This window comes from Rhinolophus sinicus, chromosome 2 (assembly GCF_057876585.1).
Source record: "Rhinolophus sinicus isolate RSI-liver-muscle chromosome 2, RSI-T2T, whole genome shotgun sequence".
Lineage (NCBI taxonomy): Eukaryota > Metazoa > Chordata > Mammalia > Chiroptera > Rhinolophidae > Rhinolophus > Rhinolophus sinicus.
Genome location: NC_142502.1, coordinates 184,923,918 through 184,943,788, shown reverse-complemented (window position 1 = coordinate 184,943,788; position 19,871 = coordinate 184,923,918). Strand labels below are relative to the sequence as shown.

Here is a 19,871-nt window from a genome sequence, read left to right as displayed (position 1 = left end):
GGCCAATATGGGGGCGTGGTTGAGCAGGGGGCAGTCCGTAGGAAACTTGAGTGCCCGCCCCCAGCCACGCGCCCCGCCCCCGGCTCCCGCCTCCGGGCCCCGCCCTCGCGTTCCTTCCTTCCCGAGGCTGGCAGGCTGGTCGCGTCGGCTGCAGGCGGCGGACCGGCGGACGGGCGGGCACCTCCACCTCGCTCTCTCCCTCGCTGCTGGCTTCCTTTTGTCTTTCTCGGCGGCGATGAGCGCAGGGCCGGCGCGGAGGCTGCGGACGCAAGGAGGCCCGCGCTCCTAGCCACACTTCCCGGTCTCGGCGTGCTTGTCCGGGGCAGCGGCCCGCGCCTGCCCCAGCGCGGCAGCACCGAACTTGGGCTCGGGAAGCCGGCTGACCGCGTCTTGCGCGGGAGCAGGTAGGGAAGGGGCGGGCTGCAGGTCTGCGGGGAGTGCGCGGCGTCCGCTGCGATCCGGCTCTCTGCGTGTGTGTGTGCGCGTGTGTGTTGGGTGGGGGTGCCTATGTTTGTTTCTCTGTGCGGTGGAGTTGTGGGTGACTGAGGGCGGTGGTGTGCCCCTGGAATGGCGTGTCCTCTTGGGGATCTGTGTGTGCACCTTTTGGGCTGCGTTTGTGGAATTGTGTGTTGAGGCTCAGTTGCTGGTGGGGACTACGGCCGGGCGGGTGTCGAGTGTGAGCGGCTGTGCCTGGGGCGGGAGGAGCGGGGTGGGCGTGGGCGGTCCAGCCCCGCGCGGAAGCCGGGCTCCCGGGGGGCTGGAGCAGTGCGGAGCTCCGGAGCCCTGGAGGGACAGCTGGGATCCCCGGGGGCTAGCGCGGGCTCCGGGGGCACCTCAGGCTAGTCCCGCCCGGGGGCAGGTCCGCGCGGCCCACGTGGATCGCCTTTTCACTTTGGCTGGGGGAGAGGATCCGCACGACGGCCATCCGCTCCTTCCTTCCGGGGCGGAGGGGTGACGGATAGAGCCCTTTTCCCGAGTTAGGAGCCCTGGCATCGCTGTGACCCGCACTGGACCAGATACACCACCTTCCCGGGTCGCGATTTGTATCTATCAAATAGGGACAGTTGCTCCCTCGGGGTCTGTCGTGACAGCTAAAATGATTGCTCTTGACCAAGTGCCTGACACAATAGGTGCTACGTTAATTGGATCAGAGTCTCCCTCTTTTTTTAATCTTTTTTTTCTTTATCGTGGGTGGGGCTCTTACATCCTGCCCCCACGCCCCCACCGCGCGTGTTTTGTGCTTCTCTCCGGGTCCTAACTTACCCGCGAAGCACCGAGATTCGAGAAAGTTTCAGCTGCTGGGCGCCGCCTCCTCACCGCACGTCCCGGGCGACGGCGCCTCGGGTGTGCAGGAGAGCGCAGCACCCGGCGCGGGCCCTTCTCTAGCTGCAAAGGCTCCTGCGCCCGAGCGGGACCCCTCTCCTGGCCAAGGCAGCGGCTGCGGGGGTCGGGAGCCCTTTTGTTCAACAAGTGCCTAGTCCCCGGGGCGTGCAGCTTGTGGAATTTGAGAGCCACGGTGTGAAAGTGACGCTCCCCGCAGGGACAGATCTCGGGCTCCCAGGGCGTCCCGGCTGGGCCTGGTCACAGTGAAGGCCACCCCCTTTGCTCCCCGCAGATACCGGTTCCCCCTAGAGGAGGATGTTTGCCAGGACCGCTAGTCCTGCCTTGGGCCTCCGCATTGGACGCCCTCCGACCCCACCCCCACCCCTCCCACTCCGCTCCCTTTGATCGGCCTCACGCAGGAGGAAGAGGGTCTGCTGGGACCCTGCCTCATAGTCCCACACTTTAATTTTAAAAATACTTAGTTTTGAAACCTGCTACTGGTAACATTGACCTGCAGTGAATGTGCACACAGCTCCAACCATGATGCACTCTCAGGGAGAGTCCTGCCAACAGCACCATAACACTTCCTCGGACCCAGCAGGGTGAGCTGGCCCCGCTGCCCTGCCGCCTTCTGTCAGACTCAGGGAATCCTTCCTTCCATTTCTGTGGTTTCTTCCTCCCAGGACCCTTCCCAGTCTGAACAACAGATAACCTTTCACCAAGAGAGCAGCTGACCTCACCGTGCAGGAGGCTCCCAAAATGGAGCTGGCATAGAATGGGCAGGGGCATGGGGTCTGTGGGCCTGGCGGCCTCTGGGTCTGGGCTTCGTTTCCAAGTGTCAGGTGCTCCTGCTGGTGTTCTCAGGAAAGCTGGAATACTCTGCAGGCTTTTAGGACGCAGGAGAAGAAGCCTCTGGTTGGGGTCCTCAGGTTTAGTGATGGCAGTATGTAAGCCCTGAGATCTCGGCAGTGATGGCAGGCCGGCGGAACCAAATAAGCTAAGTTTTCATCCTGATTTGGTGTCAGGGGCACATTTAGAATGCAGCCTGTTCCATAAAATGATTTTATACACTAGAGGAGAAAGGGCTTTTGATTTTCATCCTCCTCTTCCCCATAATCAGATTCAATAATAATGTTTTAAAAAAATTAGTCTGGCTTTCTCAGAAGACAGATCAAAAACTGTTTCTCCCCCTGGTTGAAACCAGCTCTTTGTCTCAAGCAAACCAGTGTTTTGGCCCTAGATCTATTTCTGTTTCACTTTTGAAAGTGCCTGTAATTACTGAGCTCCTGAGGTTTTATTGGATAATATGCCAGAGAGAAGGCCCCGGGGCTCTGCCTCTCACTTGCTGCTGGTACCTGATCTAGCCTTGCCTGCTCCCTTTGGGCTCCACTTTTATGCCTTTTGTAAAGTGGAGAATAGATGTTAATGTGTGATAATTTGGGAGACTTGGCATTGGGAATCAGATGCTCCGAAGGTCATTTGACTTATAGAAAAACAAGAATAAGTCAAAACCCCAGAAAACCAGAGATTCGCCCAAACTTCGCCAATGACCCAGTCATTTCCAACAAGCTCTGGTAGAAGAGCGACTCCAAGAGAAATAGAAGATTTTGGACAGATTCCTTCCGAACTCATCTTAATGCCCCCTTCTGGCCACAGGCCTGTGGAGTAAGGAGCACATGGACAGGAGTGGAATGGTACCCAGCTCTATTTCCAACTGGAGCTGCTGTGGAGTTTCATCCTGGGAAAGCAGTAGTGCTGTCTTCCAGGGCTGCACCCACCCCTACAGGGCCTCACACCGTACTCCCAAGTGTTGCCATTCACGTAAAATCCACCTGCAGTGTTTATGCATGGGACAGTCTATCTCTCCATCACGTCTATGGCCCTTTTCCCACACTGACTCTAAGACCTTGTGTTTCTAGTCATAAGTGGTAAAGTGCCACGTTCATAAGCACCAACTTATGAACCAGGGATAATCCAGGATACCGTGTTTCCCCGAAAATAAGACCTAGCTGGACAATCGGCTCTAATGCGTCTTTTGGAGCAAAAATTAATATAAGACCCGGTCTTATTTTACTATAAGACCGGGTCTTATATAATGTAATGTAATATAATATAATATAATATAATATAATATAATATAATACCAGGTCTTACATTAATCTTTGCTCCAAAACATGCATTAGAGCTGATTGTCCAGCTAGGTCTTATTTTCGGGGAAACAGGGTAGGGAGCCCCAGAGTTTATTTGGCACCAAAGAGTAGGCTACTTGGCAGCTGAAATGTTATCTAGATTGGGATCAGACTTGTATTAGAATTTAGCATTCCAACCAGCCCTAAATCATGCTTGTTTGTTGTGGGATAATGCTTCCAATTTATGAGTTGCCAGCCTATTCTTGATGGGGGATTATGTGTCTTTTGCTAGTTTATAGTACCTGATATCATTGTGCTTGGGGAAGGAGGGTACTGTAGACTTTAATTGTTCTCAGGTTGGGGACTCACCATTCTCCCACCATCTCATTGGGTTTCTTTAGCCCACACATAAGGCTGTGCACCTGTGCATCTCATTCGGCCCTTTGGGTTGAATTTCTAATTAGGGGATGACAGAGGGTAATTGTATATGGAGATAGCAGAGCGGGCTAAGAGGGGCTCTCTTGCCCCATGGAGGAAAATGTTTCCTTCAAATCACTTTCCACCACACACACACACAAAGGTTGGAATCTACTGGTGTGGGTTTCAGTGTAACTTCAGGTGATCGATACAGTTTGAACCGTGGAACATTTCTTAGGCATTGATGAGCAACGTCCAAGTCTAAGGAATTGTTTTAAGTTATCTGAAAAGCACAGTGAATCCTTTAAGAGAGCTCTACCTTGGCCATGTCATTTGAAGTATAATTGAATTTCAGAGGCAAAGCTTCATTCATATCTTTGCATTTATGAGGCATGACTAACTAAAGACACCTTCAAAAAGAACTCTGGCTCTCTTCTTGTTACAGCCCTCTCCTGCCTGCGTCAGGACAGCAAAGATGCATTTTTGGGTACTTTTCATGTATCTTTATAAGCCCAGTGCACTCCCTAGGCTTGCTAATCCATGGCTGTGTTTTCTGCGTATGTTTCTTTTTAGCACTCAGGGTGCAACCCAGGGTGGCAGGAAGCCAGGAGACTGGGGTAGGGGTGCTGGCATCAGCCCCTTGTCCCTCATCAGATGAGAAGTCTGAGGACCACGGGTCTCTGAACTTTGCCTAAGAAACGTTCAGGATTGTTCAATGCTTACTCCACCGATAAAGCTGCCATGATCCTGAAGACAGTAAGAAGGCTTTGGAAGTGCATGGTTCCCCTCAGGGAAGTCTTCCCTAATTGTCTCCATACTCTGTTGCTCTAACCAAACTCTTCCTTTGCCCCCCTAGTCAGTCACTGTACTAGGAGTATTGGCTCTCCCGACGTTCAGACCCAGTGCTCTCCCCCAGGACACATTAAAGCAGAGCCCAGAACCCCGCACCCCCAACGCTGAAACCCATCTTCTACCTCTTCTGGCGGATGACGCCCATCTTCTTGTTTGTTACAGCTGGAAATCTCAGGAGTGGTTTTGTGCTCTTCCCCTCCTCTTCCGTCCATCTGATCAGTCGGTCCTCTGTTGCCCTGGCCCCTCCTCCCCATCCCCCATGCCTCTTCTTCCCAGGAGCAAAGCTTCCTCATCCCTCAGCCCGGAGCTGTGCTTCGGGCTCCTTCACTGCAGTCATGCTATCCTAGGTCAATGTTTAAGGCAGATTTCGTCATCTCACTACCACCTGGTCACCTCCCAGGTTCATTCTCTTCCTCGGTGAGTGTTCCTCTGAATACCTACTGTGTGCCTTGTTCCAAGCTGGGCTCGGGAAATTGAACACAGGCCTCAGCCCTGCCTCAGGTGACATTGATCTTGGATTGGGGATGAGGAGAGCATCAAACGGGCCCGTGGAGCGTGACAGGTGCTGCAAAGGGGGCGGCTCTGAGGAAAACATTGTCTAAACTGACACCCAGAATGGGGGCAGGTATCTGGGAGGGAAAGGGGACAATGGCTGGAGGTGGGACTGCAAGGCAGGCTTATTCCAGGGCCTGCCTTTCCTCTCTCCCACTGGACTTCTTTATTGGCTAAACTCCTACTCATCCTTTAAAAACTCTTCTTAACCAACAGCTTTATTGAGATATAATTTATTTATCGTAAAATGTCCCCATTTTAAGTGTACAATTCAGTGCTCTTCAGTAAAGGTACAGAGGTATGCAGCCATTGTCACAATCCAGCTCGGGAACATCTCCGTCTCCCCTGGAAGCTCCCTTGTGCTCATTTGCTGTCACTGCCTATTCTCACCCCCGGCCCCAGGCAACCACAACTTGGCTTTCTGTCTCTCTAGATTTGCCTTTCTTCCTACCTCTCCTTTTATAGATTTGGCTCAAGGGCCTCTTCCGTGAGTCTTCCAGTTAGAATTGATTGCTCCCTCAGCGCAGATGAAGTAGCTGGGTGCTTGTCTGCTTGTGGGATGGAGAGCTCTTTGCCGCAGCAGCGAGCTGGCCCCTCATCCCTCCCCTGGTGCTGTGCTGGGCACTGCGATACACCCAGGCCTGCTGGCTGGACCCACTCAAGTTGTTTTCCTCACGGTTCTTTTGTGAACTCCTGACTGTGTCGCAGGGTTGGAATTTAAAGTGTAGAGTATATAATGGTGATGTGGGTGGGGCCCCGCTACATACATTGTCTTGTTACAGAAAGGACATGTGAGACAAATGGGATTAAATATATTTTTAAATGAAAAAAATCAAGGATGCCCAGAGCAAAGGAAGTAGCCCAAAGCCATGGCAGAAAGTAGAAGAACCAAGAAATAAACTAGGTCAGTTTCCCTTGGCTCTTATCTGATAGCAAGGTTATTTCCTTCTGGGGCTTTTCCTGGGCCGATGTTCACGTTTTCCCGTCATTGCCTCCCAAGCAGTGTAAACTCCTGTTAGGGCACGAGTGGCACATGACATCTTCATTTACCCCAGTACTTGGCTCACAACTGACCAGGTAGAAGTGGCTCAATGTAAGTGGGTGAATGTGTGGCAAGGTCTGGTAAACAGACAGAAGAAGGGCCTTGGGGAAGGAGGGTGTGAGTGCACTTCCAGGCCTTGTGTATTTCAGAAGAATTCCTCTTCTTGCATCATTTTTGTTCTTTGAAGAAAGTAGCAGAGGAGGAGACCCCATTTTACAGGTATGCAACCCGAGACACAGAAATTGTAAATCTGGTTCTGTCTGGTGTGTCGACCACCAGGTTACAAATGGTCTTAATCCCACTGATGCAGAGACCTTTCTCGATGGACAGTAAGAGTGTCTTGCTTCTTCCTGAATGATCAGGATTGTTCAGCCCTGCTTTGCGAAATATCCCAGGGTAAAGACCAGGGATGGGGTCAGGCAGACCTGGGTTCGAGTCTATCTCTGCTCTGCTCTGTTGTTTATTGGATGAGTGATGCTTTCTGAGCCTGAGTTTACTCAGATGCAAAGAGAGTTCTAGGCCCACCTCAGACAGTCATCTGAGACCTGAAGGCAGTGTCCAGTTGAGTCTGGCTACTCACATGTGTGCAGTAAATGGTGCTGGCTGCAGTTGCTATTTAAATGTTCTTGGGGGGTAGTCCCCCCTCTTCTACTAAGTATTTATTTTCAAATTCAGGTTTGTTAGGCATATTTTGACCCAGACTGTGGTACAAGTCATCTGATGTGAGAACCTGTGAATGTGTGTGTGAAGATTCCCGGAAGGGAGCTGGCGGTGAGGGTCATGATTTGGAGTTTGGGGAGCTGCCATTTTGGATTGTCCCACCTCATGTCGTCTGAGAAGCATCTCTCAGGGTGCTTGACGATGACCCTGAACTTTGGGGTGTGCACAAAGAGATCTGCAGTTTCTTCCTCAGACGTCAGGAGGCCTGCACCTGTTGGTCCCTTCCCTCTTTGAATGCTTGGAAAGCATGTATTAAGTTCGGATGTGTGCGTGCGTGTTAGTGTGCCAGTGGGTTGACAGGACTCCTGGGAACATTGGCAGAATTACGATACTGTGCAGCGGTGTGTATGTGTGTGGATCACAGTGTTTCTGTCCCCCACCCTCCAGCACAATGTTCAGGTCTCTGCTTCCTTCCTGTGTATTTAATAGACGTTTCCATAAAATGGAATTGATGCCAGTTCCTTGCTCTTCCCTGTCACTCCCATCCTTTCTCGTTGCTGTTCTGTAATCCATTTTTGGAGGGAAGTGAGAACCTCTCAAAATCAATTCTCTAGGTTTAAAAAAATCCTTTCCAACGTTGTACAATTTTCTGTGTTTGTGTGTGTGGCTGGAGAATCACTCCTGGCAGAGTGAGTGTGGGATGCCCAGAAAAGCCTGCCCTGACGTGGGGCCGAGGCAGAGCCATGGGCAGACAGAGCTGGTCTCTCTCTCTCTCTCTCTCTCTCTCTCTCTCTCTCTCTCTCTCTCTCTCTCTCTCTCTCTCTCTCTCTCTCCCCCCTCCTCCCGTCGCCAAAGCATGGCGTGGCAGTGGCAGGAATGAGGCTTTATTAAAAATCCCTCAGTCATGCGGTGCCAATCGCATACTTGGTGATGCAGCCTGGACAGTGTGGCTCAGCTTCCAGGGTGGGAGACAAGATGTGAAGGCTGCTCTGGCTTCTTTGGTGTCTTCCTTCTTCCCAGTCAGTAAGGTAGGAAAAGGCCTCAAGCAGATGCTAAGGCCCAGCTTTCCTTCATGCTGGACCTTTGGCATATACGATCCATTCTATTCTCTGGGGAGTGCTTTTCCTTCTTTCTCTCTGAAGATAGGATAAAGAATTGCTGCTTTTATTGGCATATGTTCTTACTGATATGATCTCACCTGACCTAAAAGCAATACGGCCAGGCTGATTGTTCTCAGAGCTAGCTGTAAGGTGAATGCTTATGCTTTTGGGAGTTATTTTCACCATTGTTGGTGAAAGCGAGGAGGAGTGGGAGGAGAGGAGATGGAGCACAGGTAAGGAATTCCAGATTCTCTCCGCCAGGGGCCCCCAAGCAGTGCGAAGTTCTCATTGCAGCCCATAGCTCCTTCCCCCTGTGTTTTGCCCGGGGCCAGTTGCTGGTTCCCCAGTACAACCACATCGTCGCCCTCATCTTCATCATCACCATCATCATCACTATTACTGTCATCACTATTACCATCACCATTACCATCATCACCATCACCATCACTATATCATCGCCGTCACTGTCACTATCACCATTGGCACCATCACAATCACCGTCATCATCACCATCACTGTCAACTCTCATCTCCATCATCACTGTCGAGTATCATCACCACCATCACCATTACCATCATCTCCATCATCACTGTCACTGTCATCACCATCATCACCATTACCATCATCACCGTCACTTTCATCACCAACCACCATTATCATCATCACCACCATCACCATCACTGTAACAATCATTACCACTGTCAACTCTCATCTCCATCATCACTGTCGAGTATCATCACCACCATCACCATTACCATCATCATCATCATCATCAGGTCTCAGCATTGTTTCCCAACCTTTGGGCCATTGTATCATGTAGCCCATTTCTGCTGAATTAACTGTTTTTTCTTTTTGCCAGAGGTGGGGTCGGGGGTACTATTAGGTTGGTGCAAAAGTACTTACGGTTTTTGCAATTATTTTTAACCTTTTTAAACCGCAATTACTTTTGCACCAACCTAATAATATTAGGGGGGTAATGAAGGGAATTAGGACAGGATGATGTAAGCATAGGGATCCCAAATGGGTAGATGATGGAATGTTACCCTGAAAGTGGCCTCATGAGAATGATCTGGAAGATTCTTGGAAAATCCTAGTTTTGGTGGTTAATTCTGTGTGTGAACTTGAGTAGGCTGAGGGATGCCCAGATAGCTGGTAAAACATGATTTATGGGTATGTCTGTGATGGTATCTTGAGAAGAAATGAGCATTGAATCAGTAGACTGAGTAAAGAAGACCACTTTCACCAATGGGGGCGGGCATCATCCAATCCTTGGAGGGCCTGAATAGAACAAAAGGACAGAGGAAGGAGGACTTTGTCTGCTGAGCTGTGACATCTATGCTGAAGGGGCTTGCTTTGCAGGCCCGAATGTGTGTTGGGCAGGTGGGTGCACTAGTGCTGTTCTGTGGGCTCTTGCTGATTGGTGAGTGTTTTACGCATTCATGGCAGAGCAGAGGAGGGCAGGGCAGAGGTCTGGAAGCCATCTCAAGGCTTTATGGGTTGGTGGAGTGACCCCCATCCATTATTAATATATGGCTTTAATGGGATGTGGACTTTTTTTATCTCCGTATCTCAGTTTCCTCATTTGCCAAATAGATCTCAGGGCTAGAAAACCTCTAAATTCTGTCAGTTCTACAATTCAGGACAAATGTTTAAAAATGTACACTTGAGTTGTAAGGCAAATCTAACCTAAAGCAGAGAGAGAATTTTCATAGCTAAACAGCAAAAAAAAAAAAAAAAAAAAAAAAAAAGAAGCTCTTAGAAAACACAGACACTTTGGCCAGGCTTTAGTAGACATCTTAAGGGCTGGCATCAGAATTCAGAAGAAACTGATAATATTGAGGAACACATTTGTGGAGCTCAGATTAGAAGGAAGGGGTAGGGCCAGAGTTAGGAGGTGATGTTAGGGAGGTAAACGCTCTGTTTTGTCTGCCTATCTGTCCATGCAACACTTTCTTATAACTTCCTGTGCTGGGAATGGTGCTATACGTTAAGGAATCTGAGACCAGGCGGGCTCGTGGTACAATGGAGTTGAGTGATTTCGGTGGGATATTTGCTGTGGGAGGCTGGCAGTGGGGCTAACTTCTTAGGCTCTCAGTGCCTTATGCAGAAGCTGTTTACCGTTCCTGCACGAGGACATCAGCAAGAGAAAGCAGTGCCCAGGATGTTGCCCACCTCCTTGTAATGGTACAATTCTGTTCTTTCTAGGAGGTCTTACCACTGATGACCTAAGAAACTGGTGGACTGGACTTCTTGTTTTGATTACTTGTGAATTAGAGAAAAGAATTAGGGAGTACTGTAGAAGACAAGTAATTGTATTATTTTCAGACAAAAGTATATGTATTCATGCATACTCTTAAACCAGATTTCACCTCAAATTGGTCTTTTTAATGAATTACTGAGAATTCTTTGAAATAAGTACATTTGTGGTAATAAGCTAATGGGTATTTGCTAAAGGGGTTGAAAATAAGCAATTTAAACATTTCTCCTAAATGTGGGTCTGGGAGCAAGATATAGAACTATACTGACAGTTTCATTTCAATTCTGTTTGGGAGAAAAATTAGAGAAAATAGATGGGAAGGAAATACACCAAACTGCTAAAAATGGTTGAGTCTGATGGGATCATGAGTGGTTTCTCTTTCCTGCTTTTTCGTGTTTCTTTCAATTCTAAAATTTCACCAATGACCATGTATTACTTTTGCTATTGGGGGAAAAAGATTTTAAAAGGACTCCAAGAGCGCATTCCTCTGATAACCTTGTTTATCCTCTTTATTTGCTGGGCAAACTCTTTTTATAGTCAGACTGGCTGGAACCCACAAATTCCATACTTGTGATGATTTCGTTGAATGGAAATTTATCATAATGCAGCTTTAGAATTCATTAGTTTCATCTAAATTCCATACTGAGTAACTCTGTTAACTGGGATATAAAGGAAAATGTTCTGTGTCTTCCAAGAAATTCACCATTTCAACATGGCAGAGGGTAGAGTTAGTGTACGACCTAGAATGTGTTTCTTCTTTTTTGTTTGCTTGAACTTGGGCATTCACTTTGTTTCTTGATCTGGAAGGAGCCTTTGCAGCTCTTGCTGTGTTAACCTTGGGTATTTTAATGAGGTGGTTTGATCTCCTTGTACCACCTGCCCACCCCCCATCTTTCTTTGCTTTTCCTTCCCTTTTCTAATCACCAAGTGTTCACACAGTGGCTCTCTTCCAGGAACAATCTCCTTATTGTTTGTATATCAGGCTGATGTTTTTCAGCTTTCTCTTTGAAAATAACTTTTTCTATTCCCCATCTCTGCCCTTCCTTTATGTTCCCCTGGAGTAAGATTGCCGGTCTTCAGCGGGGTTGACCTTGGGCTGACCTTGGGCTGACCTGGGGTTACCTTGGGCAGATGTTGAGTTGACTGACTTTATTTACTGGCTGGTAAGCAGGGCCATCTGAGCCCTTGTTAGAGCCATTCCTGACTTTTAGTGGCATCCCTCCAAAAGCTTGTTAGGCTATTATTCCCATCATTTTTCAGAGGTTTAATCTAAGTTCAGGATATTAAGTCAGCAGCAGAAAGTTGTGAAAATTAGGTCAGCCATCAGAGAAACTGGCTAATATGAAAGATTGATTTCAGTGTAAATGAAGGAGAGAGATATTTGGGGGACTGGGCTATCTCTCCAGGCAAACAATATTGCTATAAAATGTGAAAAATCACAGGTTGCCTTTTGCTGCTATCTCAGTGGCTGCTTATAGTTTCTTGGTTTAGGAATTTTTAAAAAAATCACATCTTTATAGTTTGCTGTTCATATTTATGATCTTGAGAAAATATAATTGTCAGCAAAATTCCATACACATCTGGTAAATTATTTCAGGCTCTTCACCATAAGGAAACCATATTAAAAAAAAAATTAGTATGGCGCCAATGTTCAGAAATTGCTATTTTTGAAAGCCGAGTCCTCAGTTTATTGCAGTATTCCGCATAAAGACAGGAAAGAGGTGCCATGACTGGAGACAGGTAGGTTACCATGGAGACTGGGTGTGTCCCTGTGGGTTCCTGGGTATCCCAGTTGTTCTGGGAAAGGAATAAGCTTCACTTTGTGTGATATTTCTGAAATTATGTATGTGAATGAAATTTTTCTAAACAAAGGTCATATGTTTTAGTTGACTTACATAGTGATTTCGGACGGAATTTTGCCCTCCATTCTGTTTGCTTAATTATTAACGCAGTGTAACCCTACCTTTTCTGCCAGAACGCTTAAATGCATCGAAGGAACACCTATCCAATACAACAACCAGAACAAAATCTTTTAATAAAGCTAGGCCTGCTCTCTTTAGTGTGTATGATGATTTTACTGTCTAACTCAGCAATTATGTGGGTACACAGTGAACAAGATTACTGGGGTCCCTCCCCTTGTGGAGCTTATATTATGGTTGTGACCCAAGACAGTGGGACCCAGGGAGGGGCTGTGGGCTGATCTGCTCCCAGCTTACGCGATCAGCCACAGTGTGTCCAGTGGGGTGAGTGGGTCCCGGGCGTTGTTAGAGAGATGCTACAGCAACTGTTGCGTTTGATCTCTTCTTATTCATAGACATTTTCCAGTACATAGAGCAATGCTTTATCAGTCTGTTTCCCATAATTTTATACACTAAAAAAATCCTGTTCATGCCTATTCTTGGGTCCTTCCCCATCTAATAGTTCAGAGGCAATCACTCGATGGCTAACTGTGTGGAAAGCTCTTTGCACTTCTGGGTCTTGTCCAACACTGGACAATATCCTTTCTCCTTTCCTCCAGTTCTTCAGCGTCCTTAGACCCACAGAAACAGAGTGTCCACAGCACCCGTAGCTGGGGGCCCGTGGTGGGCATCCCTGTCTCTCTCTCCTACCCTGTGCTACTTTGCAGTCAGCTCATCAGCGAAAGGCACGTCCCCTTTTTTTCCTGTTTTCTGTGGGTTTATAGTAAGTAGCCCCATTGCTGGACAGCCCGTTTTGCATAAGCTTGTTAACTGGTGGGGACCTCGACTGCCCTTGTCACAGCCTGAAGAGGCTGCCTGTGGGTGTGGAACAACAGAGTTGGTGGCTGTACTGGTTGTCAGCGACATTGGGAAAGTGGCAGGCTCTAGACTCTGTGCGCCATGATCTGATGGGTGAGTTTGGTCTTCTAACCACAGAGGATGCTGCGATCTGAACCCCAAAACAAGCCTCAGGCCCCAAGTGCCCTGGGCTTAGAGACATCCTGCCTTGTTGAACTCCAGTTTGGAGTTCAGACTAGACATGTCTGTTCTTGGTGCTGGACTGACTTCCTTACCACCTAATGAATAGCGAACAGAGTGTTCTTCTTGAAGGAAAAAGGCACCTCTGTGGGACTCTGTACCCAGCCTTTTCCCCTTCCTGAGGCTTAAATAGCACCTGCCGTCGCCTTTTCCATATATGTCCCTGGCGTCTGCTGCCACACTGTCCTGGGGCATCTGCTTCCTCCTCCCTCAAATGCGGATTATAAAACCTGCCTCCCAGGATTGCAGTAAAAACAGCCATGAGACCTCTTGTAAACTCTAAAGTGCTCTGTATAAGTGGGAGGACCATCACCATCACCATCATCATCAATCTTTTTATATCCACCTCCTGCCGCCCCGACACATGATGTCTGAAACAGCAGGTTTCCTTGCTGGGTCTTCATGGCTCTCCTTGTGGAAATTGAGTGCCCAGTCTTTTTCCCTTTCCTTTTTCTCGGTCTGGGGTCAATCTGTGGTTTTCATTTTCCTCCTGCAACATGTCAGCCCAAAGAAGAGGCCAGGAGAATGGATTGTCCGGGCCCCGTAAAGGAAATGGGTTGACTTCTGTATTTGCTCACCTGTCCCCTTGGAGCACTGGACCTGCCCCATCCTTCTGTCTGCCAGGTAGGGAAGTGACTGGCTGTTTGTGTGTGGACGGCCTCGGAACTTCCTGGTCAGATTGAAAACACTTGTTCAAATACAGTCGGCTTGGCTCAAATCAGAGCATGTATTTAGCAAGCAGCTCCCCTTAAACCTGCTCCTGAGTTGTAGCCAGTGGTGTGGCCACGTTTGTCGGGGACCAGAGGGGCCGAGGGGTGGGGTGGGGTGGGGACTTGTGGCGTAAAACTCTCAGGGACTTGTTCGCATCTGACTTGTGTCTTGCTGAGGGAGCAGGTTCTGGGCTGCAGGGAGCTCCTCATCACAGGCCTTGAGTCTTGGGTTATGTGGGAAAGAGAATTCATCTTGATTCTCAGCACCATCGTTTGAGGAGAGGCACATATGCTTCACACTAACCCTCCTACCTGGGATACTGTCTGGCTCCGCACACCCTCCCAAATCGCCCTCATAGCTCCCTGTCTTGCTCAGGGGTCACCTCCTCCAGGAAGCCTCCTGGGCCGGCTCAGACACCCTGCCTTTCCTGGCAAACTGCGGCTCGAGCTCCCACGGCCCAGCCATCTTTAAGGCTCTGGTCCTGGCCTATTGCCTCCCAAATGTGGCTGGATCTCATTTTTCCTCCCAACTGGGGGCTTCTAAGGGCGTTGACCATGTATTGAATAGACCTCGTTTAAGCAGAGAAGGGGCCTGCAAAGAGAATCCCCAGGTAGGGAAAGGTGCTATCCCATTAGTAGCCCCTTGGCAGAGCTCGCCATTCATTCATTCATTCATTCATTCATTCATTCATTCATTCATTCATTCTCACAGCTACCACTGTGTGCCAGCACTTTGTGCTAGGAGAAGGATCCAGGCAGAAATCCTGCCCTCACAGGGCTTATGTTTCTAGCTGGGAGCAATAGACAGTAAACTAGATCAGTCGATTATGTAGTATAATGTATTAATACTTAGAAGGTGATAAGACTGGAAAAAATGAATCAGTAAAGGGGTGGGAGTGTTAGATAGGGGGTGGGTGAGAAATGAAATTTGAAATACGATGCTCAGAGAAGACCTCATGAGTAGGTGACAGTTGAGCCAAGATTGGAAAGAAGTGAGGGAGCCAGCCATGTGGAAACTGGGCAGGATGGTGGCAGGCAAAGGGAACAGCAAGTCGAGGGCCCATCTACTCAGAGGCTGGACAACCAAAGGCTTCACCTTCCAGCCAGGAGAACCCGGTGAGTTTTAGCCAATGAGATGTCAGATCAAGGCTGCTGGCATGGTCTCCTATCCCAGCTCCCTTCCCGAATAAAAAGCCGAAGTCCCAAGACAGAAAGCTTTGGCCCATTCATCTTCCTGCATGGAACGCAGATATAGTTTCTGGAAGTAGGGCAGCCAGCCTGTGACCACGAGGCTGAAATTCACGTGGTAAGGACGGTAGAGCAGAGAAAGACTCTAGGTTTCTGGTGGCATTCTTGAACCACTGCCTAACCCCTGAACACAACACCCTTTCCTGTCTAAGCCACTGCTTGTTGATTTTTTTGTTGTTTGATGGAGTATTCAAACCAAATATACTATATGTTCACAAACCCCCCAGATGGACCATCGCCTGCTCAGATACACAGGCGAGCATGGCAGACATTCTAGCTCCTTGTCAGCTTTCCTTTCCCTCCATATCCTATCAAGGTGGTCTCTTAAGTGAGTCATCAAGGTTCAGATCCCCAGACCTGATCCCAGACTCTCCAGCATCACCGACCTGTGCCTCACTCACCATCAGCTGCCTGCATTGTTGTAAGTGTCCAGGCTCCCTGCCCCTGCCCCAGGCCCATCCCCCACACAGCCCCAGCAGTGAGCCTTCTCAGTGTTCCAGGCTCTGACACCCTTGCTTTCAAGAGCAAAGTCCCAACACAAACATGGCCTGAAAAGCCCTTCCTGTGACCCTGCCACACCTCTCTTCTAACTCATCACCCCATGGCGACATCTTGAACTCTTGATTGGCAGTTCCTTGTCACACTTTCACTCGTCTGGGCCTTTGCACATGCTATTCCTTTTGCTGGGAATCCCTGAACCCCCCCCCCCCCCACACACACACACACACCTGGCGAGCACCCATACTTCCTTCAAGAAGCGAGCAGGACTGCTCTTGCCAGTTGATCCCTTTTCCCTGTGTGTGCCCTGTGCACCTGCGCTCAGCCGTCAGTGTTAGATCACCTCTCGGGTAGAATGGCAATTTTAAAAACGCCTCTTTCTTCCCAGTTGACAGAGACCACGCACATTCCTGTTCATTCCTCTATTCTGAGCGGGCTTTGCATCAGGCTGAGTGGGCCCCTTGTGGTAAGTGGATGCTCAGTGGAATTGTTGAGGGTGGTGGGTGACAGGTGTTGGCCCCCAGGTGCGGTAACTCCCCTCCCACCTGCACCCCTTATCCTTACTGGCCCAGAAGTGCATGCACCAGCTTTTCTAGGCACGAACTGCGCCTCACTTACAATGAAAATAGTAGAAGCTCAAGGAACTGGCACTGCTCGCAGTGCTGCACACGTTTTATCTCAGGTATGAGGATTAGCCCGTATTCGTTCCCTCAGCAAATAGTTATTGAGTGCCTTCTACACGCCAGGGTTTTTTCTAGGCACGGGTTTGCATCAGTGGAAAAGAAAACCCGAGACACAAAACCTCTGACCTCCTGGAACTCACAGACACTTCCATTGTCGCTCCTTTACACACCTTGAACTAATGCACCAAACGCATTCTAATCTTCAATTTTAAAAATGTGATATGAGAACAAAGTCCAATAGATGAATTTCAACATGCAAAATGTCCTGCTGTCATCTCAGGAAAAAAGGGAGAAATAAGCAAAATGTACTTCCAGAATGTCAGTGGAGAATTCTTCCAAACAGGAAAATTTTACATTATTAGCTTTCATCTTGTTCTAAGAGACCCACTCTTTAGAATTCACTCGCCCTGTTGTTCTGAAGGGTGAAACCAAGACATTTAGTTGTGTAAAAGACAATTAAAATAAATTAAATGCAAATACTGTTTCATTGTGATGTTAATTTTGAGACTGGATCAATCAAAGGTTGTGGAAATGCTAAAGTTGTTAAGACTTTGGTTGCCATGACGACAGTACTATCTGCGAGTGGTCTGTTATTCAGACGTTCCTCCGTGGCCTGGCTCAGGCAGTGACTGCATTTCTCCTGGCAGGGGTAGAACTCTCTGGAGTAAGTTCTGGGTTTAGCCAGGCTACCTGTTTTGTAACCTTGGGAAGAAAGTCACCGCCCCTCAGCCTCAGTTTCCTCGCTTTAGAGACAGTCACTCTATAGCTGTGAGTGTGACATAGCCATTCAGCTCTTCTCAGAAATTGCTGAAATTAAGTTTTGGGATTGCTGATATGCCTGCTGCTTCTCAGATTGCATTTTGGGAAAGTGAGAGTGAAGGTAAAGAAACCGCTCCTGGTCTTGCCTTACCTGTCTTAACTGACCTTTGGTGAAAATGGAGTTCTTTATCAACTCGGCTAATGGCCAATGAATAACCAGCCCAGGTTGTTTGTTCTGGTGTGTATGTGTGTCTGTGTGAAGGGGGTGTTGTTGGGTTGAACTCTTAAGTGCTTTTAACCTGTTAGCTGCCATAATCACATTTCTCAGGGTTTTTTGGGGGGCCATAATTGCTTCACAGCTGAGGACATTGGGATCAGAGATGACCTTGTCTACGGTCTTGGGCAGTGCCAGGATTGCTGCCGGCTTCCGAGGGCTGGGCTGGGATGGCTGTCTCCCCTGGGGCCCCGGGGTCCCATGCTTCTGGGCCTTTCCCTGTACCCACTTCCTCAGAGTGGATCCCTGCCACCCTCCTCACCAGCGTCCAGCTGACCAGGCCTCCCTTCCAAACACCGGGCCCAGGGCTGCCATGCTGTTTCTTCTGGGGTGTCCCTGCAGAAAAGGTTCCTAGCATAATACGAGGTTTTAGGGTGTGAGAGCTGGAATTGCAAGTGCCACCTTGCTGAGTCACTGTCTCTGCCCCATGGTCCTACTCTTCTGCCAAATTGGGGCTAATTAGTGTCTATGTGGGACTGTGGTCCAGGTTCTTATTGAATGAGATCCGGCTGGGCTTTTTCCACTCTGTGGGGGGTGGTTGTTGGGAAAGATGCAGCTGGTGGGATTTTTAAAACTGCAGGAAATAGATTGCTACACTGACCTATAACCTGCTGCATAGCACTCTGAGCACTCACCCAACCGTGAAGCCCTGGAGAACACAGAGCACCCTGAGACTGAAGGCTGGACGTTTGCCATGGGCCATCATTTGTCCTCTGTCTCGGTAACAACCTGCTGGGGGCTCACTGAATACATCCTGACCTGGAGGACAGTTCATTTCCAGCCTTGCTTGGTGGGATGTAAAGGTTAAGTTACTCAGCCATATTCTCTTGGGGATGCTTCTCAAAGTAAGTGTGGAGGGGGTCTCCCTGCCTCACGGGACCACTAGCCGAGGGGCCACGAGTCAGCCCGAGCACAGTGCTGGGGAGGTGGGAAGGTGGTTTCAGTGTGTGTTGAAGAAGGCTGGCATGTCATCTTTGTCATCCTCGGGCTCTTAAAACAGATGGTGTGTCCTGCTTTCAAATCCTTGACCAGCCGCTCTTGGGGTGGGGGATTGGCTCAGATGTGTTGGCTGACACTTGGGCTGGGAATTAGCAACTCAGGTGTGTGCTGGCCTTCCCTCTTGGTGCCCCGAAGCTCTGTGTCCTCACCTATGAAGTGAGGTAAGGCCACCTGCCCCACCCACCGCTCCTGCATCACTGGGTCAGGGTGACAGTCAAAGGGGAGAATGTGTGACAGGCCGGCTTGAAGCCTGTTGAGCCTACCTGAGGGACTCACTGCCCTCCCAGCTGCAGCTCTGATACATATATGAGACGTGTGCTTTCTCCCTTTGGGGAGAATTGGGGCAATGTCACTTGACACATATTCTGGTTTTTTATAGTGCACTTGCCCCCTTCCGCTCCCCATGCACTCTGCAATTGGCTGGTGCTGGCTGACAGATGCTCCAGCCTCCTAGCCTGGGCCTCGGCCACCGTGACCTCTTGCCCCGTATTCATCCCGCCTTCCAGCTGGTTGGACTGTCGCCATCCGCCAAGCTCATCCTTCCAGCCTCCAATTCTTTGTGTTTGCTGTCCCTGCAGCGTCGCCCCAGGCGTCAGCTCCTCTGGGAGCCCTTCTTTGCCGAGCTCTTTGTCCTGGTGGCCAGATCACATGGGGCCGACCTTTACTTTCACCTGTGGACCCCATTATCTTAGAGGGAGATGGTGCCAGAGGCTCTGTGCTGCAGCGTTCCCCTAGGAGATGAGCATGCCTAGGGCATGAGTGGGGTGCATCCTACCTGTGGCCCCAGTGCCCTGTCCAGCGCGTGGAAGGCTCCTGTCCCCTGAGCCAACCTGCAATTCAGCTTGTCCTCTGTGATTTACAGCCATGGCTAAGAGTTGGAGAAATACTTTGCATTGTTCTAGATCATGTTAGACAGAATTTCAAAATGTGTATTTCATGGGTAGTAGTTCTGTTACCCCAGCATATGCACAGCAGCTCCCCAGGTATCTGCTGTAGGTGAGCTACGGGAGAGACCGTCCTGGTTTCTTTTTTGAGTCCCACACAATGGCTCGTGGCCCTGGGAGCCCAAGCAAGTCACTTAACAGCTTAGAGCCTCAGTTTCCTCACGTGTTGATTGTATTGTCACAAGAATTATATTTGCTTGTGTATATTAAAATGCTATATTCGTGCTCATGATTTTATTAACATCAGGGCTCATTTTTTTTTTCTTTCTGATTTATCTTTATTTTAAGACTGGGCAAGAACCATGTTACCAGAATTATCTGTGGGTGTAAGTAATGTCCCCTTCAGCCAGGACTTAATTTTGGCCAAGAGCCTTGTCTTATTCTGGTGGAGAACGGCGTTATTCAGAGCCGAACTGTACAGGACTGCG

At 49.1% G+C, this 19,871-nt stretch overlaps 1 protein-coding gene across 5 annotated transcripts in view; it reads left to right on the top strand.

Annotated features, from left to right (window-relative positions):
- Nucleotides 1-114: 114 nt before the first annotated feature.
- The window catches only part of HPCAL1 (hippocalcin like 1), an 89,741-nt gene continuing 69,984 nt past the window's right edge, over nucleotides 115-19,871 (top strand). For 2 of the 5 annotated variants that reach the window (XM_019748747.3, XM_074331685.2), the window contains exon 1: nucleotides 128-404. The gene's annotated coding sequence lies outside the window, so the exon portion shown is untranslated. Of the gene's footprint in view, nucleotides 405-19,871 lie in introns of all 5 variants that reach the window. The other 3 variants (XM_074331683.2, XM_019748668.3, XM_019748600.3) reach the window with 2 other exon arrangements.